The sequence below is a fragment of the Camarhynchus parvulus genome, chromosome 1 (genome assembly GCF_901933205.1).
Source record: "Camarhynchus parvulus chromosome 1, STF_HiC, whole genome shotgun sequence".
Taxonomy (NCBI): domain Eukaryota; kingdom Metazoa; phylum Chordata; class Aves; order Passeriformes; family Thraupidae; genus Camarhynchus; species Camarhynchus parvulus.
This window is the reverse complement of record NC_044571.1, coordinates 23544367-23555610: the sequence shown is the minus strand read 5'-3', so window position 1 is coordinate 23555610 and position 11244 is coordinate 23544367. Positions and strand designations below refer to the sequence as shown.

Genomic DNA, 11244 nt, shown 5'->3' with positions numbered 1-11244 from the left:
CTCAGTTAAACAGTTGCATAATTTTCATCTGGATAAACCTACAAGTGTCACTCTAGGCTAGAACTTCTTGGAAAATACCAGAAAAAAAAAAAGAAGAAAAGAAATAAAACACCCAAAGAAAAACAAAATTACGCTTGTTTTATAAAATAGTCCCATGAGATGCCCCTCAGTTAAATTCACTATGTTTTGTATTATTACCCTCACTGACCCAGTGATGTTGTATTTGCAGACATAAATATCATAAACTATATATTTCAATTCTGTGAAGTTTTTCAGACTCACAAGAACATGACAAAAACTCTTGAAACCCCCTATACTCCAAGTCCACATTTAATGTCCTAAGCCTGTGATGCCCCAAGCAAGCAGCCACAGTCCCTCCAGAACCGCGGAATCTCCTCTTGTCTGAGGACATTTTGAAGCTCCCTGGCCATTTACTTAAATTCTCGGGGCAGAGTCCCCATCTCCTGATCCGGTTACATCCCTCTTTTGCGAATCAGGACCACTGGGAGGAACCAGAGCACTTGGTGTGTGTCAGCTGATGCTCCTGTTATCTTGCTGTGATGATTTTGCTGCTGTGTATTACACTTCCAGCACTGTGATCAGCAGCGTTAGAGGGCAATGTATAACATATTCAACACAATGCAAGCTGGAATTGCAACTGGTTCCATACCCAGTGGTACAAAACTACTAAAATGTTTTTAATAGTTCATTTAAATAGGCTCATTTGTAAAGACAAAAAAAATTACATACTGGATTACAAATTCATGCTTTGCTTGTGAGAAGAGGACATTCTGTGATCCTTGACTAGAGGGGTTCATGGAGGAGCAATGCATGCTAAATTAACCAAAGAGCCCAAATTCCCATCAATTCAAACAGGAAATGAGAGAGGAAGAGAGTTTTGTTTTCCTGCACATCTTTTTAAGATCAATTCTTTTAACTCCAAATTTAGAACTGCTTGGAACAAGGCCTAGTTGAAACAATTAAATGATTTACTATTGTTTAAAAATAAATATGACTCCAGAGTATACTTTAAAAGTACTTCTGTGGTTATTTTATTCCTCCTAATTTTTTTTTAATTTAGAGGGAGAACAATTCTTCCTCTATACTTGTGTCACCAAAAGGACAAAGAACAACTCAGGCTCTGTTAATTAACAGTGGAAAAATATTCCTTGACTTTGAAATGATTTATTAAACTATTACATGGAATTTCAAAAGAGGAGGATTAAAAAATATATGGTGTTACTAATGTATGTACATAAACTGATGCTTAAGTAAATGAGGAGTGTATCACAAGAAAGGCATGACTTGGAAATGGCATCAGTTTCACTCTGTTTTCAATTACATGTATTCCAGGCCAATTCCCATGGCAGAGTTTTCAGGGGAGGAGAAAAGAAGATGTACTCTGTGCATTAGCAAAAGCCAAAATATTAAAGAGAATTCTTTTGTTGACATGAGGGCCTCTGCATGATCAATATGGAAGTTAAACATTTGTGGTGCTTGAGTAAAACCAGGTGGGAGCAGGCAAGTCTGTGTCTTCAGACCTATGGCACAACTCTGTCCCCCAGCCCCAGGAACAGACGTGAGGCTGCTCCAGCCCTCACCCTGGACACCTTCCCTGACCCAGGAAACCTCTTTCCCAAGAAGTCTTGCTGTGCCTCTTTCCCATCTGCCTGGGAAGCCAAACGGGATCATGCTTGGGCTCTTTTTTGTGGCGACACGTTCCGTCCCCACACTCCAGCCAGTCATGTAGGATCAGCATTTATTAACCAGACAGACTGTGTCTGGTGAAAATGCAAGCACAACACCACAAGATGTGATTATTTGTCAGCTTGTCACACCACGGCAGAAAGAACTGGCTGCAAGTTAGTTTCTTGTGAAATTTCTCTGTCTGATAGAGGCGTGTTTTGTGCAACAACCAGCACTCTTAGGATTGAGTGCACAACCAGCAACTTGTGAGCACACCAGGTTTTGTCCCTCAGTTTGCAAAGAACTGAGTCGTGCATTGACTTCAACCTGCCTCTGCAATCCACAGGAAGGACACACTAGCTTTCAGACTTGAGAGAACAGAGGTTGAATGGCATGGCCATTTAGAACACCTCTGAGGTACAAAGATTTATTGACTACTGAAAACTGTGGTTCTACACTTGGAAGTCACTGAGGTAACAATTTTTTTACCGTGAACTTGCTGACCAACAAAATCATTTTTCTTCCAAATGAAAATTCAAAGCTGTCTATAGGCAACCAATCCAGCATCACCTTTAATCAGGACTTGCTTGTCATGAGGAACCAGTGTGCAGCAGCTGGCACCAACACATGGTCCCTTTCACAACTTCAGACCCGAATTAAGTACAGAAAGGTTAAAAAGTCCTTCTGTAGCATTTGAGAACACAAGGAACTGAACACAAAAGTAATACTTTGTAATTTCAACTCCACTGAAGTTTAAGCTGTGAGGACAATGAATTTTATTAGTAATAAATAACTTGTTATTAGTGGCTGCTTAGAAAACTTTAAAGTGGGAAAAATATTAATCTAAAAATAAATGCTTTATTTTTCAGTGAAATACAGGAGAAAAAGAGCAGTGTATATTTTATCTTCTCAGCTTTTGAGGACGGTTCTAAGAATGTCACCTAAGATGAGTACAAAATTTTGTTTTGTTCCTTTGGCTCCAGATGGCTCTACCTGAGCAGGGGTGTTGGGCCAGCTGACCTCTGGAGAGCCTTTCCAACCTCAACCACCTTGTGCTTCTGTGAGATGGTCAAGTGAAAGTCAAAACTTTTCCCAAGTATTTCCTTCCCCTGCTTCAAATTAATCCACCTAATTTGATCCTTGAAGTCCTGAGCTCCTCTGGTGTAACATAAGGTACTTGCATGAGATTCTGACAGAAAACTTTCAAACCCAAGGATATAACACTTCCTCTCCCATTCCCAAGACATTGCTGTTCTTTAGTTTCAAGTCCTCTCTCCACCCCTAGAAACTGCATCTGCCTTAAATCAACTACTGCATGGGTGGTGGAGTTTTTTTAGTTGGTTTTGGTTTTATTCTCATAGAAAGGGATACAGTATCAAAGGAAGTAAGTACTGAAGATTTTTATTTCACATAGTCTTTTTTCCAACTTGAAAAAAATTAACCCCTGAGCAAAGAAAGATACACTGCCTAAATGTGCTGTGGCGATACCAGGCAATAAATGGAATGCAGATATACTTTTTCCCTCTTCTTGCCACAGGTAAATATTTGTTCTGCAGTGTTACATTTCTATTACAGCATTTTGTAGAAGGTAAGGTTTTCACATTACCCAGACACCCTGCCTTCCCAGACACTTACATACAGCCCTACTATTTTCCCACTATTCAAAACATGCAAACTGAGATAAATTGGGTAAATGGAACTATTGACATTAATAGGAGAAATCTTATTTATTATTTCTTAAACTTTACATCTGTAAGGCCTTGTTTGAAAGAATTTTAATTTAATCATGCTACTGGAAATCCTTTTAAATACTCTACCATGATAGGATATGTTCTCTGGTTTGTTTGTCTCCTCATTAATTGTCTTTCACAATAATTCATTGTTTGAATCTGTAATGTATTGCTGCTATCGCTCATAACACCTTGAGAAAAAAAGAAACAGGATCAGGGATTTTTTCAATAGAATAAACAGAAGTGAACTCCACTGAATGTCACCCTCGGGGCAACAGGGAAACAAGCTTGAACATGAAGCAAGCACTTGCAAAACATTACAGGAAAATACAGCTATTGATGCCTTTAAGAGGAACTAGCTAAGAAAAGTAAATGCAAGAACTTTATTGGCAATATATGAAAACATATTATAACTCGAAGCTGTGTCTCAAGGTGGCTTTTGTTTTAGCTTCCAATATATCATATGCATATGGCCCCATGCAGAGAAAAGAAACCAAAACTCAACAAAACCCTCACACTTTTGGACAACATATGTTCTAAATGTCATTGACTGTTTCTATATTCCTCTTGAAGATTTTCTTCTTTTAGCTGTTTGAAGTTATGCCAATCTCAGATCAACCAAAGAGATTTAGAGAGAAAACTTATGGAATGAATTATTTCAAGTAGGATGACATCTCCACTCAATGTACAGAATAAACTAGAAGCTTAAAGACAATACAAGGCAAATGACCCTTCATTTGCATTTTTTATTGTATTAATTACTATTCTTTTCGACAGTTTGAAAACAGAAAATCCAGAACACAGACCACAACAAATTAAGTAACTTTCAGTACTGCTCATGGTTTTGGCACTAGCATGATAAGAAAGTCAATTTAGTTTTAATTTTTAATTACATTGAAAAAATAATCATTGTTTGATCATTCAATCGTCTTACTTTATACTTGGAAATATAAAAAGTAAGAATTCACAGAAAAATAAGAGAAAAATAAAAGAAAAATAAGAACTCTAAATCTGAACACATTCAAAGCAGGAATTTATTAATCTGAAGAGGTTACTGTTTATGGATAATGCATTTACATGAGATTGCTATTCCTTGATAATGCATTTACATTATCAACTGAAAGCTCAGCTTTATTAACAGGGAAAAAAAATACCTACTTCTGTTTACTTACCTGCTTATTTTTTCGCAAAACTTGCTAGTAGAATAGGTAAAAGCTTGACCAAAAACTAAGAACAGAATGTTAAGTCATCTAGCTAACATGCATCAAAGGAAACTGGTTATCAGTACAAATGGAAGACATGCCACTTGTGAATGTTTTATTTACTGTATTAACACAGACTAGCAGCACTGCTTCACTTCAATGGTGCTTCACAACCATCTTGATTTAGAAGAAGGCCCAAAATTCAACTACAATTTCTTTGTAACTGATAAAATAAAAGCAGGCCAAAGAAGCTACTAGATATTATATGCACAATTTGAAACACTCCATATTTTTGGCATTTGTTCACCAAACTTCAGAAGCATATAATAGCACAGAATATTTTACTTTTGTATTCCAAATCAAAAACTGAGCTCTCTAATGCTTAACTTCTGAAGAGTTGCCATTGCAAAATGCAGAGTTTTTCTATATCTCAGTCTTAACATTTGTTAAGTTGCTCAATTATACTCTCTCAAAGCTGGTCCTTCAAGGTGAAAAGATTTAAGTTTAGGCTCTGCAGGCTCAAGCAAGCTGCTGTTTTCTTCACGTGAATTGCAACAGTATTGGCAATGAAAGCATGGCCACCTCCTCTGCACAGCTTACACTTGGGCAAAAAATGAGGAGCATGATGATTACAAAGACTGCCCTTTTCCAACTCAGGGATTTTAGTATCAAGGATTCTGCAAACTACACTGATTACTGACTTAAATTGAAATAAACTCTGACTCCCAAAACTACATTTTTGGATACAATATTGAGAAAAACAGGAATTTTAGCTTTAAAAGACAGCATAAACCTAAGCGGGCACCATTTTTTCTACAACATTTAGTGACAGAAATACAACAGTTAGTTATAGATTGCATTTGCAACTATGTACTGGTCAGGCATATCAAGTTTTTTATTGAATTAAAGCTCATATCAAGCTCCCCCCCCCCCGCCAATATTTTTCTCCCATTAATTTGCCTGCTTTATTGCAATTGTCCAGAATAGGGACAATATACTGAAGAGAAGAATTAAAACAAACAAAAAACTGCCAACAAACAACTAAAAAAAAATCTGAAGTTGGTTATTTGCTTAATCTGACAACAACTACACTTTTCAAGGTATCTATCTATACTCTGTTTATGTAAAAACAAGTACAGTAGAGACATACCTGCATGGCACTTCAGAGTTCTGCATACTAGAAGTAAGACAGGCCTGCATTTTTGGTCTTTAAGGCTGCATATCAGTTTTGGGATGTGACTCAGAGACTTCAGCAGACTGAACTACAGATGCAATAAGAGACGTCAGACTCTCAACAGCCCCAGACACTTATTAGCATTGAAACAAGTGCCGTGAATCAGATAAACCTACCTTAAGTCAAAGTTGGTGTAACAGCCCCACTGACCGCTGCACTTTTCACAGAACAATAGTTTGAAATATGATTGCACAAAACTGGAAAAGTATTTGGATATATGGAAAATTGTACAATTCAGCTTGCTAAAATTTTACAGTATTTCTGGTTTCAAGGATAAATACAAAGCTTGACATACATTCATACGTGGTGTTTTTTTGAAGGGTAGATGGAAAGGGGGCATGAAGGACAGAATGGAGTTGGTCTTCTACTGAGAGCAGCAGAGGAGCCTTTTACTTTCCCTGTGAAAAGCCACTTGAATTCTGCAGCTGAGATTGAAGCAGCTAGCAGGGGTTTGCATGTGGAAGGGCTTGATTTGTGAATTATGTAAGAATTCACAAAGTACTGGGCAGGATCCAGATGTAACAATGCCAGCTGCTTTCCACCATTCCTTATAGTATCATACCTTTAGTGGTTAACAGGGGATCACAGAACAGTGGGCTACTGTCAAATGCAGTTTTAAGAGTGTTTTGCCCTAAAAAGGCCTAATGAAGCATGAAGTGAGAGATTTGGTGGTAGTGAACAAAACCTACCTGCCCTGAATGAGTGAAAAAGTGTATTTTAAATGGCTTCTACTGGAAAAGATAAAAGAGTTACATGTGTATTCAAAAAAGGTGTAGCACTCAGGACAAACGAACAAAAACTCAGCCACATGGCTGGGGGATGAACAAGACACCAAACAAAATTCTTTCTTGTTGCCATTCAAAAATTTCTTGTGTTTTAACTGAAAAGTTATTCTGATTCATGACAAAGACACAACTAAAAGCTTGCCAGGCCTCATTGCAGTGTTCCTTCACTTTCCATTAGCAGTCTCTTGAAGAACATGACAGTGGTTTACAAGAGAAAAACATCAATGCACAGAATTTAGAATGAAGCCAGGGAGAAAAAAAATCCATCTTTAAAAAGTGAACCCCTAACTAGCCCAAACTGTATCCAGTAGGTTCTATGGTTATGTAATTATCACCATATTATGATACCTAGGAGGTAAGAAATAAAATAAATTTGACAGAAGAGATTTAAACAGCTAAACAAATTTTGTTAAAAATGAACTTTTCAAGTTTTGATGGAAGATGAAATAAAGGGTAAGTCAGGTAGACATTGTAAGAATATTTTTCAATGCTTAAAGAAACTGATTGAACTGAGTGTTCTGGACAGTGTTCAGGTCATTAAGTTGTGAAAATGCCAAAGGAATTAGGGTCATATAATCGAAGTTTGATGAGAAGTTCAAATTAACACTTTCGATTATTGGTGCACTACCTGAAATGGATTAGAAAATGTACTTTTTGGTGCTTCTTTGACACCACCTGAAATCTGTTCCAATACTTGCACCTTGTTCTGAAAAGGATTAAAATGTGAAAAGAAGTTTTTCTGCTTGTTTTTCTGCTCCTCTCGTCACCCCTTCACCATTTTCTTGGATGAAGAACCCCAAACTCCTTCCAGCATAAATGGAAGCAAACTAGGTTTAAACATTTGAAAAGATATAAAGGTTTATTAAATGAATCCAGATTTGACAGATATTACATTAAATTAAACAGCAATAAAGTTTTACTAGGGTTTATGTACAGATCACAGTGATTTTTCATTGTGCAATGAGGGCTGACTTTGTAACTTGAACAGTACTTACACGTGAGCTACAACAAGCAACCAGCAACACACATTAGCCCAAGTGAACCTCGCAAGTCGAGCAGTCCAAACTGATTATGCAGCACACAAATGCCTGCTACCACTATCACTACTTTCTACACAACAGAGTATTTATAAAGCAGTCAAGGTTTGCCATAGAAAAGTGCAAAACATGGGAAGTCTGTACACAGTACAGTACAAGAAGGAATCATGCTACAGTCATTGAAAGCTGAAAAATAATTCTATAGCATAGGAAGCACTGCATCACAACTCTTCTGAATGGCAAGCAGATGGGCTGAGGAACAGCCATATCTTCATTGCTTTCAAAACTGTAAAATCCCTGTTTATCCATTTAAACATAGTTTAGTACCTATATTTGATCTGTAACAATGACTTTCTACAGTGGAAGATCACATTAGTTAAAGCTCAGTAGCACACATATTCATTGATCAAGCTCATTTACAGGAAAATCTACAGCATGTTCTTCATTGAAATCATGAAGCATTTATATCATTTGGTTACAAGGCAATCGAGTTTACAATTCATATTTATCACTTAAAACCTCAGACTGGGCAATTAAAATATATATATATAAAACTCAAAAATAAAGGTTGTTTTTTTAATGTTTAACATTCTTGTTCACTGATGTAGAATATCAAAGGCCTATGGGCTCTCTTGCGAGACAACAGTCCTTATGCAACAGTCTATATGCAAAAGTACACATTAACAGAAAGAATCAAAATAAAATGAACTTCAGAGAACACCCTACTTGAATAGGAACTAAAAAAATCTTCTAGTCTTCTTTAAAAAAAACCATAAATCCAGAACTCCTAGTGCAGTGTTTACCTGCATGAGCACTCAGACAGAACTACATTAGCAGGCCATGAAGTCCCAGTAAAGACTTAAAGCAGACTCACTCGTGCAAATAAATAAAACAGCCAGGTAATAACACCTCATTACACCCAGGACTGTAGAGAAAATAACTGATCGCTTAAAATAATGCTTCAAAAATGTTTTTGTTTTATTTTTTACTTAAGTATTTTAATTTAAAAAAATTGAAAGCAGTTTTGTACTAGAAAGCATGCTGACGAGGTCAGTAGTTAGGTGTATGTACACATGGCTTGGAAACAATGTAAAGTCAACAGATTATCATTATTAATAACATTGTATTCACTTCCTTAGTCTCCATCATGAGTGTCAGTGCATCCACTGCCAGCAATGGATAAAAGTCATAAAAAGAAAATTCACTATCTCCTGTTGTTCAAGCATTCAAAACTTCTAACCATCACTGTGGCAAATTACTCAATTTCAACTTCATTTCCTCAGATCTGAAGAATTACAGAGCAGCTTTGAAATTAGAAGAAAAATCCAATATTTAGCACACTTTCTTGCAGTATGTAAATTTTCAAATAAGAAATTGATGCATATAGTATTCAGAGTCCATAAAATACCATACACTTATACATCAATAAAACTCCCCAACTGCTTGCTCCCTCTTACACAAAGTAAGCTGTGTTTTATGTGTTTCAGTTTTTCCAATTGAGTTAGAATAACTAATTCCACAGATACAAATATAGTGGGGCCAGGTTCATTTTTCCAAGAGAATAAGGTACTTAAACTAGGCTAAAACTGTAATTTCCTATGGATTGTCCTGTTTTTCATTATACATTCCTACTCAATATTCACTGAGTGGCAGCTGGGGCCATCAACTTGCATAACATCAAGACACCTTTGTGATATTCCAGAATTATCATTTTGAAATATCCTGATTTTGTTACACATTGTGCATTTTTGACAAGAGTTATATAATCTCTTTTAGTAAGACTTGCTTTAAGAAGAAATAATCTAATATCCTAGAAGTTACAGGTTCTCAATAGCACTTCGGTACTGTTTAAACAAAAAAAATTGAGATCACTTTTCCACAAGGAGACTCCAGTAACAGATCTGCCATAAAATCATAAATATGGTAATTTCAGTAGCAATTACTAGAATGCCTACTTGGTAGGCATCCAGGATTTAGTTTAGAAAAACAAATCATCGGCCTACACTTCTTATAGCTTTCAGATCAAAAATGTGGAGAGTAGTTTTTGGAGAATACTGTCTGTATACTCTAATTAGACAGTATTATGTAGAGCCATAAGTCATAGCAGTAGAACTCCAGAAAGCTGATGTGTTCTGAGAAAAAAAAAGGTCTAAATATGGTAATTTCACTAGAAGTTATCTAAACTGACAACATCCTAAAAAATGCCATTGTGTTTTTTGTAATTGAAGCACTTCAAAATCAACTTCCTTATATTAAGACAAGTATCACAATATGTAACATGAAAAAAAGACCCTAAAAAAAGAGATTCCGCCTAGTATTCAATCTACCTTCATGTTTCTGTGCATTCATATATAGAGATACATACTTATGCACATACTGATATTTAGTGCTACTTAAAACTAAGCAATATTGCAAATACTTCCAAAAAAGTGTGCTCAAGCTGCTAGAAAGATGTTAACACATGATGAAAAAAGAGACTCTGTGCATCTAAGGTTTGAACTCTGTACATATGAAATTGCTGGCAGCAGGGACTAGGACATTTGCAAAAGAGGAGGAGGAGAAAAATAAGGCTGTACTATATATTCAGTCTTCCCTCTGATATTCTGAAGTGTTCAGCATACAACAACAACTATTTCACTAATGAAAAAGGTCTGTTATGGCTCATGCTTTACATTTGGAGAAGACAACAAGCTTGTGAGGGAACAACTCCTGTCAGAGCCAGTTAAAGCCCTTTTATCAGGATGGACTGACTTGCATGTTTACAGTTACTTTTCATGTGAGGAATCTCATTTCAGACAGTGTATTATCACTCAAAATTCTGGTTTTCAAAAAGATGTAATTGTAACAGAACTTCATAAATTAGTCATTAAGATACATCTTCAACAACAATAAAACATGCCCTGGTCTTTCTGCTTTCAAGTACTATGGTTGTAAGTGTGAGGCATTGGAAATTTTAGGTACAAATCTCTTTTAAAACGTAATTATTTCTGTTTTTTACAAAGAATTATAAAATGTATATAAGATGATGAAAAACTCATTTATCCTTTTTTAAGACTTTTATTCCTAAAGAACTTCTTGAAAAACACTATTTGAAAAATAAAAATCATAGACTCTGCAAAGTACAAAAATTTACATCTTTGCACAATTCCTGTGCTTTAGTTGTACTGTATCCAATATATACATATATACTAATTTGTGCTTTTAATTACACAACTTTAGTATAAACTTATAAAATTAAGTCTATGAGTTAACTATGCAAAAAGGATCTGGGAATAGCAGGAAACTTAATTCAACCATAAGTTAAAAAAAAATCCTAAAAATATCATTTTAGTTAGTCTACTTCAGAGCAGACTACCATTATTACAATTTAATAAACTAAGGTCAAATGTTTACAGCAAAAAATTATTCCTGCCTGCCTCCATCTTTTTTGACATTTACTTATACACATATCTGAATGCAGTATCATTCTTAGCCACAAAGAAAATCTTCCTTTATATCTGAACTCCATTGTTCTTCAGACTTGCTCTTAGCACTTCAATTTCCTTCCAGTTTCTAAGACAAAAAAAAGAG

The 11244-nt window shown here is 35.8% G+C and overlaps 1 protein-coding gene across 1 annotated transcript in view; it reads right to left on the bottom strand.

The window, feature by feature from the left end:
* Window positions 1-7477: 7477 nt before the first annotated feature.
* The window catches only part of PRKX (protein kinase X-linked), a 56129-nt gene continuing 52362 nt past the window's right edge, over window positions 7478-11244 (bottom strand). The window contains exon 9 of the mRNA XM_030970547.1: window positions 7478-11226. The gene's annotated coding sequence lies outside the window, so the exon portion shown is untranslated. The remainder of the gene's footprint in view (window positions 11227-11244) is intronic.